Source organism: Zonotrichia albicollis, chromosome 2, assembly GCF_047830755.1.
Source record: "Zonotrichia albicollis isolate bZonAlb1 chromosome 2, bZonAlb1.hap1, whole genome shotgun sequence".
Classification (NCBI taxonomy): Eukaryota; Metazoa; Chordata; class Aves; order Passeriformes; family Passerellidae; genus Zonotrichia; species Zonotrichia albicollis.
Window position 1 is genome coordinate 59,791,928 of NC_133820.1, and position 16,841 is coordinate 59,808,768.

Below are 16,841 nucleotides of genomic sequence, written 5' to 3' on the forward strand. Positions count from 1 at the left end.
CTGCTCTCAGCAAGCAGCTGATCTGGGTTCAATGCCAGGTTTTCTGTAAAGAAATTGCAGAGTTAAATATTTTGTTCACTTCAACAATACTGCAGTATGTTTCAGATTCTTCTGGCTGGTGTCATTACTGGTTGTCACAGCATACTTATTGCAGCATTGCAGGGAGCTGTTGGCACTACAGAGCAAAAGCAAGCCTGTCTGCTGTTCCTTACCAAGATGTCAGTGCTTTACTGCTCAGTGCAGGAAAAACAGACTGCTGTTCAAATAAAACTGTCCAGCACTGTCTGTAATGGTAGAAATGGTTAATTGTGCCATGAATAAAAATTGTGAATACATAAAATGCTGGAAGAGAGACCTTTGTTTCTTTTAGGTAAACGTGTTCAGCTGGTTCAGGTGAAAATTGTACTGAGCCAGGGTCATGTTATTATCCCACTACTGCTAACTTAATTAATAGCTCAGTGCTGGCAAGTATGATTTTGTGCTGCTTACTATACAGTGATGCAGCACAGGGCTTACCAGTGAAGACAGTGGAAGGCATAACAGATGGATGGGGGAAAAAACACTCCAAACCAGATGAGCTGGAGAACAGGTGGTATGTGTGAGAAGGGAGGAGATGACAGTGCAGCAGGTTTTTATAAACCTGATCATTAGTTTGGCTCATGTATCTGTTTACTAGGTATGCTCGGCTACAATACATAATAGAGCTCAGTCTGGAGGCATTTAAGGCCACAGTGGCTTGGTGAGGGAGGAACCACTTCATATATGAAAGGCAGAATCTGAGAAAATTCTGATAGGAGGGGGAATTAAGCTTTTGAGCAGATTTTATCCTGCAAATTCTTGAGATGTATTAGGGTAGCAGTGAAAGTTATCTCTGGTTTAGCTGAACAGAGAAGCTGCCCTCACTCACTGAGTTGGTGAGTTGCCCTCTTGGATCTTTTTTTATTGTTTTATTGGTTTTTTATTGTTACTTGATGACCCAGCTGGCAGCTTTTAGTCTTCTCTTTCAATGTTTAATTAATTACGTATGTTTCCCATGGAGATTCATTACACAGCTTGACTCTGAGTTGCTTTTCTTCAGTCCTCTCTTCCATACAGTTAGTGTTCATGTGGCTTTTCCTCATAGTGATGTATTCTGCAGCAAAGTATATCTATAATCTCTTAACAAAATAGCAGCCCACAAGACAGAGTGGTACATAGCAAAGGTAAAAAGGGAAAAGTGATGAGAAAGGGAGTTTATGAAAAAATATAATATCCTTCTCCTATATTCAGAAGAATTGTTCCTCTTTTGTTTAAGCAACCTTTTTCCTGAGGGGTAAAAAACAAACAATTCCCTCCATAAATTAACTGAATTATTTTTCCAAATAATTTTTTTTATCTATGCCCTATCTGATCCTCCAGCTGGTGGGAGCAGAATGTAAGAGCCTGTAAACCAGAAACCAACCAGTTCAATTGAGTGTTTATAGTCTGGGTTTTTTTTGGATTACGCTTGTGGTTTGTTCAGCCATTCTCTAACAGTAAAAGAAAAAGGTGAGAATTTTGCTGATTCATACTTCCAAATCTGCAGGTTTTAAGAATACAGCTCTTGACATATTGCAGAATAACATAAAGCTGTGCTAATGATGAGACTGCTGCTCTACTCACAGGCAGCAATAAAAAATGCAGAGGCAAAGCCTGCAACCTCAAATATTTGAAATCATGACTTGTACATCTAAAGTTTGTGAGAACAGCCTTCATAATACAAGGTACTTTCCAGTTTATTTATTAATAAAATGTGATTGTCTTATTTTTCCACTGTCTTTCAGCCTTTAGGATTCCCACAAACATGCTGCCCACATTTGTAACTAGTGTTCTGTGTTTTCCACATACAACAGGGAAGCTAGAAGTGCTGAAATTAGGTCTGCATTGAAGTCTGTAAAAGTGTCTAGCCGCTTAAATATTTTACTATCACTTTTTTCCATGGTAGACACATGACCAAGAATTCTGAGCACAAATGCCATTCTTTTAAAGGTGATGAACACCAAAGGTTGAGAGATTGAGACCATGCTGCCCTTCCTTTTTCTTATTAACTACTGTTGTCTCTGTAAGCTGTGTAATGCAGAGGACTGTCTTCATTTATACTGCACTGTGTATAATACAATGCCACTGGGATATAAATAGTAAACAATGATGATAAACAAATTCAGATGACTAAATAGCTGCCTCTACCTTTGTTGCTTTGAGAATTTGAGACCTTGTCTTTAGTAGGGGAATAAGGCAGACGTGTACAAATTGAAGCCTTTTTTCTTCTTTTTTTGAAATTAAGCTTTGTACCTTGTGTTTGAAAGATATTGTGGTTATTAAGACCCCAAGAGAAATCAAATTGTGCATGGTTTAATTTGAAAAGTTGCCTCTTTATACATCCAGAGTGCTAGTGCCATTTCCAGAAATTTTGTTGGTGTTTGGGGAGGGAATGCAAACAAGCAGAAATATCCAATTAATATTTTAAGAAACCCAGGAAGTAAAATGGGGAAAAAAAAAGGTAACAACATGAATCTCAGGTATACAGAGGATCCATGAGCTGCTACAGAAACCACCTATTAAAAGTCATCATAATTTATAAATAATCCAGCAAATTCTGGAGTGTGTGTTTCCCTGTCTATTGTTCCCATGGGACTTTGCTTGGTTTGATCTATGCTGTTTTATATAGTCAACTTGAGCTAGAAAAGAGTGCCAGTTTTTCTGTTGAAATACGTGTGACCTGCCAGCAATCAAACCCCAGCATTTTTATGAAAAAAAGGACATTTTAATTTGTGAAAGGCATGTCTCAATCACTGAAAAGGTGACAGTGAAAAAACTCCAACACTTTAATCAAAAAAAGCTAAATAATAAAGGCAAAATGCTGGACCTTGAGCTGGATGTCATTTGGTGCAGATTTGTTGAACCCTCATGCTGGTTGCCAGGATAGAGATGTGATGCATGTTTCTGTTTATGTCTCTGGTTTTATTTGGATCTCTTTATTTTTTCCCCTCTGGGGAAGTTGTTCTTTGACCTAATCATTTTTACAATGCAAGCAAATATCTGCAGTAGCTATTTTCTCGCTGAAACAATTTATTTTCTTATTATTGCAAACATTAACTAGGCTCAAATGGGAACTGTAACAAGGTAATACTGTAAGCTTTGAAATAAGCTGATTTGAAATGCTGAATAGTTGTAGGATGCCTTTGGTGCAAAAAAAGGTATAGCAGTAAAATAGTTTTGAACTTCAGAAGTTAATTCACAGGTTGCTCTCAGAGAAGGCACATCGCTGAAATTTTTTTTCATTGTGCTTCTAAATTTCCTATTGTACTGTACCAGCCTTCAGAGAAAAAGAAGAAAACAGAATAGAACAAGCAGGTTTTGTTTCTCTCTTCCCAATATCTTTATGCTTTTGTAGGGAGTGAGGCAAGGGTCCTGCTTGACATGACACCTTTTTACTTTGTTTTGAGTCAATGCCCTCAGAACCACAATCACACTGTCAGCTATTACCTTCCATTCTCTATGAACCCTCCTTGTCCTCACTCCATGGAGAAATATCTGCATAATTTTTCTCTCTATGCCTTCTTCTTCCCTACCTCTGCCCAACCACTAGTTCATAGCCAATGTTTTCTTCCCACTCCACGAGTGCTTCCCTGGGCCCTCTGCCAGACCCATGCCTGTGTATACACCCTGCCAGGCTGTCCTTCAAACAGGACCAAAGTGGGAAATTATAGAAACAAGCTTCCAGCCATCCACAGCCTGTGTCTGCACAGGCCTGTCAAATCAGCCAGCAAAATACTACAGGCAGCACAGGCAGGATGAAAGTGGGAAAGAAGTGACCTCCTATCAGCTGATGTGCTGCAACTGTGCACACAGTCTGTGGCAGAAGCAAATCACAGCCACAAGTCTTTCCTTGCAGACATTGAACAGCATCAGTGCAGATAGCCACTGCAGGGTAGCTGATACACAGCGACTTGTCACTGCCTGGTAACTTGTCTGTATGCCTGAGGCTTCTCCTTTTTGGCCATGTTGCTAAGGTACATTCGAGTTAACCATAGTAGGAGAGTGATGTTTGTATCTAAAAACATGTCCTGAAAACACAGTGTTTCAGAGAACCGCAGCTAGAAACCCACTGCGTAAATGTGCTGGTCTGATCCTGCTGCACAGAGCATGTGGGGTATCAGTCCTGGTACAGGAAACTGTACAGTACAAGGCAGACAAGAGGGACTGATGTGATATTGCTCTGTGTGTACCTTGCCCTGTCTTTTTTACTCTATGTGCCACCTGTTTGGACATGGACTAGTCTTTGCTAAGCCAGGAAAATAATTCTTAGAGGCAACCAAATGACAAAACCCCAAAACGTTTATAACTCTCTTTGTGTCTAGATTGTACCTGCAAAAAACAATTGTTTGGGCAGTTGGAATGCTTCAGTGCCAGAACAGAAATGTACAGCAGGAAACAGATGGGGACCAAGAAGATTGTAGGGCCTACTGTTACTAGAGAAGATTCTGTTCTGTATTGCTGATTTCCCTTTTGGAATTCAAAGTTCAAACCAGGTCACTCATGGTTCTTTGCACCTCTGGTCTTCACTGTGTTTTTATCTATCAGCCAAAGATTTCAGTCCTCCAAGTTCTGCTGCATTTTATAGTGAGAAAATGAGCCCTTGCAGTGGTTTCCTCAGTTTTCCTAATATTTTGTGTGCTCATGTCCTTCAGTCTCACACTCTTGTCTCCATCCTCATTTTTTGAAATTTTTCATCTCAGATAATTTATGAGACTTTCAGTCTCTGTACAAAACTTGAAGGGGATTGATTTCTTTTTCTAGTTTCAAAGATATTGCTGAAATCTTCTCTGCCTACCTTGGCGCTCAGAACTCAACAGCAGCTCGCTACAGTAAAACACCTGAAGGCCTAATCTTTCCCTCTGAGTATTGAACTTACATTAGAAATCCCAAAGAGCCTTAGTAAACCTGTTTTCAAGTCCTACCAGAAGCATTAACTTGCTGCTCAGCTTCTGAACCCAGCAGAGCAGGCTGGTGCCCACAGGCAATATGCCAGTGATATTTTAGTGCAAAGAGTGTGCATTAGCAGTAATTGCCCCCTTAGCATGCTTTGGTTCACATCAAAAATTGGTCTTGGAGCACACAGATTGAATTCCCTTCAAATTTAACCAAACCAAAGATTCAGGAGCACCCTGTGCACTGCTGCTGCTTGTGGGGTGTAGGTGGCTTGTGCAGGTGGCATGGAGCTGTTTCACTCAGTGAAGGCAGTCCTTTTGCTCCTCAGTATGCCAACTGTAGGTATCACTTTATTGTCTTCATAGCCACTAAAAAACCTTTCTAGACATTTGGAACATAATTTCTTTTCAAGTTATAACCACAAAAACAAAGGTATGGGGAAGTACCATAGCCAACAAAGTCTTAAATGAGAATTCTGCTTCATAATTTTTAGTACCCATTCACTGCCACCTTAGAAGATGAGGAAATACAAATAGCTCTATTGGTTTTGGAGGAGCTTTGTCATTGGTACTGCTAAGGTACCATAGTTTTTTTTCAGGCTCTGCTCTGAGTGGAGCTCTTTAGAGGCTTAAGTAGTTGATTCAGAGCTCATGATAAAAGAATCTTTAGCATCAGAGGTGGGGACCTGTGGAAAAAAATCAAGGAAATAAAGGATGTTCTTTGAGATATAGAGTGGATAATGGTCTACCTGAAGATATCCCAAAATCAGCTCTGTTGTATAGATTCTATGAAGTACACCTTCAAGCTGTATTATTCAGTCTTGTTAGTTTTAGTTAGTTCCTTTACTCATACTTAGTGAGCTAATTTGTTCTTTTCCCAGTGTCCCAATTAATTTTTTCCCGTCACCTGGATATTCTGCAGTTATTTCCAAAAGCTGGCAATAATGTTTGTTGCATTTAATCTTTCACCTTCTTAGTGCCTATATTGATATTACTTTGACATCTTTCTTGTTGTACAACTTACTTGGATGTGCTTTGACACAATTTTGTGTTTTCCTGAAAGTATCAGGTGCTTCCCATGGATTCCAATTATTGTTGTTTTGAAGTTGAGTTTATGACGTGACACAGCTGTTGTGACAATACTGGCTTCTCGAAAGGCAGGTAAATGAAGGTGGCTTCAGCTAAACAAGCATCCACAACTGCTGTAGCTCCATTTAAAAGCCAGTCTTTGTTCAGTATGTACCACAGACAGCAATTATTTCTTGATATATGCTGCAGAAATGAGCATCACTTTGTGATTACTGATAGCAAAATCCAAGATTTTCAAGCCTGAGTGTCATGTACCAGGGTTGATTTTTTAAAATGGGATATCACCATGCTCACAGAGAAGTTGAAATCAGCTGGGTGTGATATATAGACACCATAATGTTTCCAGACCTGCCTTGAAGACATTTTGCTGCAGTGCAGCTATTCGAGTCTGGAGTCTTAGTTCACACTGAAGCTCACCTGGTGCTGTTTTATAGATGTATTCAGTCAGCTTTTGCAAGAGTTATTCTAGCAAGCTCTTGCATGCAGGTTCTGTTGCAAGCCCAGGAGTGATCCCATAGACACCTACAAGGCAATTCACGAGTTTAAAGCTATTCAGTCTTAAGTGCCTTTGTGGAGTGAAGCCTGAAATCACTTTGATAACATCTAACATCTATCATTTATTATAAGTGTAATCTGCTCATAACTACTGGTGATTTATATACCAAGGAAATATCATTTTAGAAATCATCTATAAGGGCAAAAGATTATTTATCTCATTCATAGTTTTCTCCTCAGAGATCCCCAACTGCACTAAGTTTGGGAGAATAATTTCTTCTTTGCTAGGAGTCACTGGATAAAATGATACACCTAATACATGCAGTGGTTATGCAAGAGTTAATACAGGCTAGATGATGCCAGAAGTCCCTTCGGGCTCTAAAATCCATTAACCTATAGGATAATTTACAAGTGGAACAATTTATGGAGTGAGAATCTGTCTACTGTGCTTGAGGAATGAAACTGCATCATTCATTCTGATAGAGCTCCTGTTTACACAGTGTCTGCACGCGTATTACAAGACAGGAAGAATAAATTAGTGAAGACTGATGAGTGTTAATGTAGTACGACAGGCTATCTGTAATCAAAAGTCTTCTCTAAATTTCATGTTGTTTTTTAATAAATTCCTTCTGCAACAAATGCAGCATTGTGGAATATTCAAATGCAAAGGCAATGATAACAACATATCGTGGATTGGAGAGGATGGGGCATTGACAAACAGGAGTAATTTGCGCCAGTAGTAAAGATTTAGGCAACTGCAGTAGCCTACAGCACTGCAGGTTGGGTTCCTTGTAACAAGCCATTTTTGCAGCTGTTCTCAAGGCTCTGCTTACAGTGAGAGACTTTTAAATTTTAAAAAAGGAGGGCAAGACACATTATGAATAGGTATCATTCATCCCATTAGTTTTAATGAAATCTGATAAAGCTGGAGTCCTTGAACATTGACAGCCAAGCTACTGCCAGGGTCCTGAGTGCACTAACAGGCCCTGATGGCCTTGCCTGACCTCCTCTAGGACCTCCCCCCATCCTGCCCATGGGCCAGGGCACCATTCCAGCCCCTGCCCTGGCCATGCAGCAGCAGTGCAGGTCTCCAGCTCTCCACAGCCTTGGCCATCCCAGGGCAGTTCTGATCCTGGGTGCCTCTGTGGAGCGTGGTCCTGTCCTGCAGGACCTGCCCCATCATGACAAACCTGCTGGATAACCTGGGTGCTTGGTTGACCCTGCTGCCCTCCAAAGTTTTCCATGTTTCCCTGCATGAGCAACTGCCCACACCAACTATTTCCAACACCACAGAACTAGATGATTAAAAGGAAAAATGATCCCAGTGGTTTAATCTGCTCAGTCTCGTGTTACCTGAGCAGCCAGTCCATTTCACAAGATCCATTTCCAGGTCTCCTCTAAACACAGGTCTGTATTAGGCAAAATTTGGTTTCCACAGTGAGGAAAGGAGGCAGGTACTTTGTGAGAGGGCTCAACCCAGTCTAGGATGCCTTTGGAGTTCTCTTTCCTTCTCCTTGGACTGTAGGTTTCTAGCCTCTTCCTTTAAGTGTCAACAGCTGGATCTGGGGAATACATCTCTGGCATTAGTCTCAATGTAGATCCACCAGCAGTTTCTGTGCACTGATTTGCTATAAAAGGCCTCACTGGCATTTTCTGCCTAGGAATTTGGTCACCTTCCTATAAAAGGGCAGTTTCTAAATTGATGCCAAATAAACAGCACTAAATACTTCCTTAAGAATTCGTTTCAAAGTTGCTGCTGTGACTACAGAGACAGCTTTTGTTATCCCAAAGAGGGAGAAAAATCCACACAAATGTGAATTGGGAAGGAACAGGGAGGGAGAAAGAGACTTTTCTCTCTATTGTCTATGCTATGAAATGTGCTTGCTGCATGGATCTGAACTGTATTAGTTCAGATTTGGAGGTAAAATAAGTGCCCATGTAAACTATTTGTGAATAAAAGAGATTTGCAAGGAGGGGGTTACAGAGAGAAATCCGTGAGAAGTTATCTATGTATCATCCTGTATGAATTTGGTTTATTCTACTTTACCACTGTTAACTGGTCACTCCTTCTGTTAAAATTTTTCCCTCCCGCCAGAATCTCTCCCTTCTGCTCGTCAGCTCCTCATTCATTGGCAATAATTTACTTGGAGTTTTCCATTAGATTATCTCTGTAATTGTCCCACTGTAGTGCTGATCCAGACTCCATCTCAATGGGAGATGTTGCCACTAACTTGTGGAGGTTTGAGTCAGGCCCAGGTATCTCCCTGTCAGCATGGACCACAGGCTGGCTGCTGTGCTGCTCTTGGGGCTGGTGCAGTGCTCCAGGTGTGGGCCAGAACTGTGGATTTATTCCCACCCAGAGCCTTACACACAGGCAAACGTGGTGAGAAATTAGGTTCCTACATGTTGCAAACCCTACCTATATCTTGACAGCCTTTAGCAGGTGGTCAGGTCCTGATCTGGAGGATCAAGAAAGAAAAATAAGGAAATGTTCTGGTGGAAAGGCAAGGACTTGCAAGGCCTCAGTTGTTCCATGGCAGAAAATTATGAGAATGGAATAAAGAAAGATATGAGGGGTAAAAAAGTTAGTTTGATCTCTTCAAAATTGTCTCATGCCAAGTATGTTGAGAAAAAATTCATGAATTTGGCTCTTTAAATGCTAGACTAAATTTTCTTTTCTCTTCTTGCTTTCTTGCTGTTGCCCCTGGACTGTCACTGTCTCTACCTCTGAGTGGATAGCAAGCAGCTCTAGATGACACCTGAGACATGGGAAGTGGCAGTGTGGGGGACTTGCCAAATGGCAGAAGCCCTCTGCAATGTGAACGCCAAAGCACATCTCAGAGCTCTCTGTGTGTGGGCCTTTGTTTACTCTAGAGAGCTTCCTAGACTATTTTTTCTTTCATGAAATGAGTATCTGCCACTCTGACTTCCTTGGGTTGTGCTCAAAAGATTTTGGCATCATTCAAACTGAAATTGGAAAGTAGACAGATCCTGCTTAGCGTTCAGCCTAGAAATAAATGTATGTGGGAAATCTGACATAAGGGTTCCAGTGGCTTTCATTTGCTAATGCCTTCACCCAGTGCCTACCATGCTAAGCTGCTTCTCTTCCATCTCCCACACTATCGTAAATTAGGTAATGCAGTCTTGATTTTGCTGTCAGATATTGCTACCACAAGCCTTTGAAGCCTGGTGGGTCTCTGGTGACTCTGGAAGTCTGCCGGCGCTGGATGCACCCAGTCCCTGGAGCAATGAGCAAGCATAAAAACCTGTTCTGTAAAGTGAATGTAAATCAGTGATCCTCACTGAAGGAGCCTTTATCCCTGGTGCCATGAGGCTTTGAACAACACTTGGGAGGTTGGCAGAGGGGTGACAGGTAATCACAAGGAGCCCACACTAAGCAAATATAACTAGAAATCATCTGGATGTAGCCTTGGTGCTGAGGAAGGTGGCTCCAAACTGGTGGGCCCATTCCCCTGCCACTTGGATCCATTTGCCGCTTCCCTGAAGGCTCTGCAGCAATGTTAGTGTTTCTTTGCCTGTTACGAGGGACAGTGATATAAAGTATTAGAGATACCCAGCGCTGAAATTGTTCTCCTGGGCTATTATTAAGAACAACCATTTTGGAAAAGCTGCCTACCACTGAAATGGCTGCTGAGGGAAGAAAAGTATTTGACATGAGAGCTGAAAGTGTTTGTGTGTGCCTCTCTCTCTCTCGTACCATCAGGTACTGGGAGAGACAAGGAGAGGAGTCGTTCCCATGGGGACTGTGCAGATGACATGAAAAGGGAAACTCAAGAGCAGCATTATTTTTTTCTGCTCTATGACAGTCTTGGGTGAGGTGATCAGGCCTTATACGAGTTCATGCAGCATTTTTATGGATTTTCTGGTACTGTGATTCTTTTACTGGGCAGATAAATATCTTCTGTCCCAGAGAAAGCTATTGAGGACGTACCTGCCATGAGAACAAGCTATTGCTACAGGAACCCAGCCATCCCTGCAGGCTTGTGCCAGCATAGTAACAAAGCTGTGTGTTTAAATTATACAGAGGTGGTTAATGAGTTTTCACCTTGTCAGGAGAGCAGTCCAAGGTTAACAAATGATGTGTCTCAAAAATGAGAGTGAGGAAAGCTGAGTTTTGAAAATATACAACCTGCAGGGTGAGCCAGTATTTTAAAACAAAACTATGATAGTATCTTTCTTTTTATGGAAGCAAGGCTCAGCATTACAAAAAGCAGGAGAGAGGCACTCTGATTCTCAAAGCAGTGTGGCAGCTAGAATATGCTTAGCATGTTATTATTCTATCAGTGGAAGTGTTTAATGAGATTTACTAGATGTTCCCAAAGCTGGCCTGTCATGTTTATGTGTTCAGACAGGGACTCAATGAAGTGGTCTGTGATTTATTTGGCTGGCAAGCCAGGGCAATGGGGGATTTCAATGTTTCATGCCGCATCTCGTTGGGCAAATCTGCTTTCATTTTTGCTGAGATTATAAATGTTGCACATGAAAGAAACAGAGCACGTGCATTTTCTTTAAATTTTGAGAGGCATTTGTATCTGCCACTTGATGTTTGGATTGCAAATGTACCCTTACATTATCAAGAATGTATACATTTAACAGATTAGTATCCAGCTAATTGGTGGAAGCTAAAAAGAATCGTATTTATTAACAAAAAAATAAGGAAGGGAGAAAGACTTATAAATATTTATGAGAAAAACTTTTAGATTTGAATACTAGGAGGTCCCATCCCTGCTGTGCCATATCCTCAAAGCAGTGCTTCCCACATCACCCATACTTTAAATGCTTGGATATGAAGTTCCGTCCTCTTTTCTCACACTATGTCCACAGACCAGAACCCCAAATCAATCCCACCATCCTAATTACTCTCTTTTCCTATAGTCTCAGGTTGGCGTTCCCTTGTCTCCACAGCCCCGACTGCTTCTGGCTCACATTTGTAAAGAGTCCCTGCAGAGCAGAGCCTGTGATGGGTGGGGGGGCTGGGAGTGCCTGCCTCACGCTGACACAAACTTCTGATGTCTGCTAATTGGCACTCACTGGATGTGCAAAAGCTCTCACTCCCACCCTGTTCACACTCCTGGTCTCTTTATTTTGATACATCTCAAACCCAGGTCCATTCTTGTTTTGTGACAGCCATACTTAAAGACAGACTCTGCAGCACACAGCTCTGAATTGCTCATAGAAAGGAAGACATGAGTAGCATATAAGATATATTTTTGGAGCAATATTCCTAAGAACACCTGGAATTGTCTTGAATTTGTGTAAGTCTGGAAGCTTGTCATACGAAGTCATTGCCGTATTAAAGTGTGTCTCATGAAAGTCTTCAAGGCTCCATACAAATACCAGCCCTACTCAATATTTTTGGTACTGCGCTCAAAGCCAGAAGAAAACTTGCAACTCACACAAAGCATGTAGAAAGACCTGCAGAAATAAGGAGGCAGACCTACAGAGAAGTCTGGAGTGCTGGATAAGTAGGCCTTGTTACATGAAGTTTTTATTTCAGTGTAATCAAACCGATGCTTTTCATAGAAAAACAGTGGTGCTGATTAAAGCTTAATAATTCCAGTGAGTGTATACCTGAATACGAAATTCTAGTTTTGTGCTACAGCAAAAAATGCTCATAAGATATGTAGCTGAAATATTTCTGAGTCAAAAGGGAGCTAAATTCTGTACTTAGCATTGAGAAGATTAGTACTCAAAGGCTGCACCCAGTTTATACATTAAAAAAAAAATTTGCAGAAGTTATGAAAAGGTCACATACTTTTTCTGAAGGTAATGCTTTACACTGAGAAATATAAAAGACATTTTTAGTCCTGGATGCTCACTTGATGTTGATCTTTATTACTTGTTTGTTTATGCTTTGCCTGGTCCAGGAGGTCCCAGAGCCACAACCTGAACACAACCAGGGGCATAGGCAGGGCAGGTGCTGATGGATGCTTGCCCTGTTGTCAAACACTGGCCCTGGGCACCTGCATTTGATCCAGACAAGGAAGGGGGATGGAGCACAGGACTGGATGGACCATTGCTCTGCCATGCATGGCTGTTTTAATGTCACTGACAGTTTGTCTGGGTCCTAATATTTCCTTAAAACAAAATTAAACTTTGGGCTAGTTGCAGGGGTAATCATGGGGAAAAAACCCCTAGAACTTATGATAAACAAGGTAATGCACATCTGAGTATCTAACAGTTCTTTTTGTCCTAAAATGTGCTCCTATTTGCAATATTAAAGTCTTGAGGAAAATGTTGAAGGACAATACTAAGTACCTGTTTAAAGGCATGAGTCTAGCTGCATGGTCAAGGAACAACTTGCTTTTTCTCCATAAAGATCTCTTCTCCTCCTAAAACATGACAATACCATCTTCAAATGACACACAAGATGACATGACTACACCACTCTTGCTTTGTTACCAGGTTGGTGGATCTGTCAAAACACTGCTCTCTACAGCTCCCTAAAAGGCTGCCCATCTTTGCAGCTTACTGTTATGGAATCTCTTGCTATTTCTCTTCAGTGTGTATCCATCATCACCTTCAGGGGAGCCTGGGGGTGCCTCTCTGCTGCCTAGAAGGATGGCAGGATTTGAATAGGTTGCTAGTCCTTGCCCTGTGCAGTTCCCTGCTGCCTTGGGTGCCCCCCAGCATGAAGTATCTGAGTGATCAGACCATCAAAGGTCCATATTCCATCAGGAGAACAAGGATGCTGAAAGCTGGGCATTGCAATGGCACATAACGGTAAATTATTGTCAGTGTCCTTTCCCAGGATCTAAGCATTGGCCTCTTTGTGCTGTAATTCCTCATATGAATAATGTTCTGTGAAACAGTGAAACAGTGGGGGTCATATGAGGTTAAACATGTTCAAATTGTTAGAAGATGTTAATTCATGAGACATTTGGACAATCCCATTTAGTGATGGGGACATTGCCAGTGCCTTGGACAAACATATCCTCAGATTTTTATGGTGTCTTCAGCTGTGAGTCAGTGACAAGTGGAAAAAGTCCTACTAGAATCACACTGAGAGCTTTGCATTTCTGTTTGGAAAACCTTCTAAAAGATTCCCGGAATCCAGTAGAGTCGCAAAGGTTTGTAGAAGTGCTTGGTAGCAATAAAGCTTAGATGTAAAACTTCTATTTTGGAGGGCATGGATAGTCTTGGTGTCTCCTCCCTGAATCATAATTAGTGTATCTGAGCCACTGTGAACAACATTCATGGTCAGACATGGGAGAAATTGTGTATGTCACTACTTCTTAATTATATCAGATACACATTTACTGGCAGTGTCTTGACACTTATGTCCTCCAGAACAGTATTTACATCCAAATCAGAGGGAAAGAGCAGCTGTTAAAACACAGACTTTTCTCTCTTGATTCATCTCTGAATTCAGATTCTGTATTTTAGCGTACATTCAGTTTTTCAAAATTTGTTGTTTTGCAACATCTTTAATGCATATGGTGGTGCCTTAAGAAATAGTTTTGACAGCAGAGCTCTTGTAACCATTATTTTTGTCAGTACTGTAATTGTTTAGTAAAGGCAATCATGTATTGCTTTTAGAATTAATTTTTACTGCTCAGATCACATTTGCACAAGTTTATTTCATCACTACGCATCTTTTCCAGTAGGGCTTATGCAATTTGTCAAGTTATGCTCAGAGATATAATAATGAATGTTTCAGACACTTTAGTGTCTGAAAGACTAGTGAGAGGCATGATTTCTTCTTAATTTCCATTAATAACATAAGCATGTTGGATTTGCCAGGGAGTACTTTTTCCTAATGAGGAAGTTCAGAAAGATTTTTCCTATGTCTTCAGAGAAAACTGTGTGACAGAACTGCATGATTTGCCCAATGTCCATAGGTGGAGGAACACAACTGAAGCATTAGAGATTTCTGGGGCCCACTGGCACCTTGCTGCAATTTTGGCTAGAGACATGACAGTGCAAGTTAGACTACCACACATAAGAAATCTGTAAGAAATCTGATGATTCTTGAAAGTATATCCTGCAACCAGTAAAACTATTCATATTTTTAAAATAGCCATTTGAAATGCAGCAAGCACCAGCAAACCTCTTCCTATATTTTGTGCATCTTTGCCATGTTCTTTCTGTCTTGCAGATGCTGGTATCTGATTGGCACAAAAAAGTCTTTCTGTGTTGTCTGTTTGGAGGATGAGAAGCAGCCATAGGTGTACTAAGTCTCTAAACACAACGGAGTTAAGAATGACACATGAATTTTCACAGCTGAACATTTTTGAGTCTTGTGTGCATATTAGTAGGAGTGAATCTGGAGATTAAGTTTGTATTTTGCAGTATTTCATGTTGGGTTGGAATAATAATGTTAGAGTTTTGTGTTTGCCTTGCAGATGGCTCCCCAGCAATAAGCTTACATGTGTGGCAGCACTTCGGTTTCCAAATCTCTGGAGTCAAAAGCAATTTGTCACTTGGCATTTATTTCAAATGAAAAAATCCTGGAGGTTCTCTGGTAGATAAATAGTCACAAGACTTGAGCTTGACTAGTAGGTGCAAAGCAAATAACATTTCTAACACACCAAATTCCATGCTTGTTTACAGGTGAGGCAGGCTGTTTAATCATCTGTTATTTCTAAAGGGTATGCTTTCTATGGCAGTCAGCATAATTTGAACAGATGAAGGGAGATTGGAAAGTGGTTTGCTTTTGAATTTGTAGGAAGATTTCTACTTTACTTACTATGAAGTTTGGATTAATGAAATATGAGTGAATTTAAAATATGTTTTATGCTTACTGATTTGTAATACTAGGGCTTAGAAATGCATACAGGCCTTTCAGTATTCCAATTTCAAATTATTTGCATTAGGCATTGAAAACTAAAGCTTAAAGCTCAGTTGGACTGGAAAAAAAGGACTCTATCCCATGAAGAGATGTTGCAGTTCCAAAATCCATTTTTATTTTGTGTCAAAATGAAGCTGAAAACTTTTCAAAATACATTCACTAAGGATGATGAGAGGTGTAAAGATGAGGGTGCTCTGTTGGGATGCGACATGTAGAGGTGTCACTGCTTCCCTGACTCAGCAACAAGCAGGGCTGGAACTCAGCCTTTGCATCGACCACAATGGTTACCGGCTATTCTGGGCTGAAAACTGAGTTCTCTCTGGCACGGCATCCACAGGCCATTTCAGTTTTGGCATTCAGGATGCACAAGCAGCGCTCAGATTTTGCAGGTCAGATGAGGTCTTTCTCTCTCTGGCTTTTAGTAAAACAGCCCTACTTGGACTTCTTCCAGGTTTCTTGAAATAAATACAACTCTGAAAAATCCCTTGGTCTTGCCAAAGTTGAGTTTGATTTTGTTCCATGAATGTCTGACAGCTTGGATAAACCACTCCTGCAAATAACTTTACATTTTCTCCTCTGGCTTAAGAGAAGGTGTGAGAGAACTTGTGAATTTATCCATGGAAGTTTACTTGCTGAATGTCTCCCTAAGTGTGTGGAGGAACTCCAGATAAATAGTGGCAAAGTTCCCTCACTGCTTGCATTCTGATTCCCCAGTAAAATCTTCCCTGCTGGGGCATTTTAAAAAAAATCAATGCTGCTTGTTTCACTCTGCTCTTTCCTTCTGTCCAGCTGTACCTGCCTCTTGTGTCTCATATGCACATCACAGGGCAGGGGCTGTATCAATTTTAACAGGCTAGTTTAGGACTTCTACATGCTAATAATGACTCTCACAGTAAAATTAAACGTATTTGGGAGTCTCAGCATAGTCACACTGTCAAGTTTCCTTAGTTTAAGCAAACAGAGAGCAGCTTTCCTAGGGTAAGATGGATCTACATGCCTGATTCATATTATGGACAAAATACTTGCGCTAAAAAAATCCTACCCTGCAGCAGGGCTGAAATGAAGCCCCCTGGATGCAGGAGGTCAGGAGGTTTAAGACCAGGAAGTATTTTATCTTCAGGTCAAACTAGCAAGCACCATCAATTTTTCTTTTTACGGCTTAGAGTCTTTTTAGGATCATCTCAGCTCTGTTCTGTAGTAGACTCTCTGTTCCTACAGAAGGATGAGGTAAATTATTCTTTTAATTTCTTCTGTGTTTTTGGGTGGAGTGTTTTGGTTTTTGTTTGACTTTTTTTATGTGCATGCACATTGTCATATCTGGGGTCTTTAGTGTTTTAGATGAAAGATCTTAAATTAGTTGGAGCATGTTATAGCCCTTTTTGGTTTTTTATGGCTTGCAATTGTCAGGTGCACCAGAATGGATGTTATTTATAACTTACTGTTATGTTCCTGCAACTTTTCTTCCTAGATTCTAACGAAAAACCCAGTTTCATCTG